The sequence below is a fragment of the Penaeus monodon genome, chromosome 21 (assembly GCF_015228065.2).
Source record: "Penaeus monodon isolate SGIC_2016 chromosome 21, NSTDA_Pmon_1, whole genome shotgun sequence".
Lineage (NCBI taxonomy): Eukaryota > Metazoa > Arthropoda > Malacostraca > Decapoda > Penaeidae > Penaeus > Penaeus monodon.
Genome location: NC_051406.1, coordinates 11,081,773 through 11,082,034, shown reverse-complemented (window position 1 = coordinate 11,082,034; position 262 = coordinate 11,081,773).

Genomic DNA, 262 nt, shown 5'->3' with positions numbered 1-262 from the left:
CCCAACAAACAAATGAATATTAATATCAATATTTCCTCCGTAACACACTTGTAAATAGCAGTGGAATACTTTAAAACTATTTTCAATGTTCTTGTTTTATTGGACAATTCCTTCAAAAAAGGTGGAGGGTTAACTAAATCGAAAAATTCATATGAAGGTTTTATTACTTGCAAGAAACAAACAAACTAAAGAACATATATCACAGGTAGCTTTGCCAAATGCACATTTACAATCAAAATATATAGTTTTCTCTTTTTCCTTT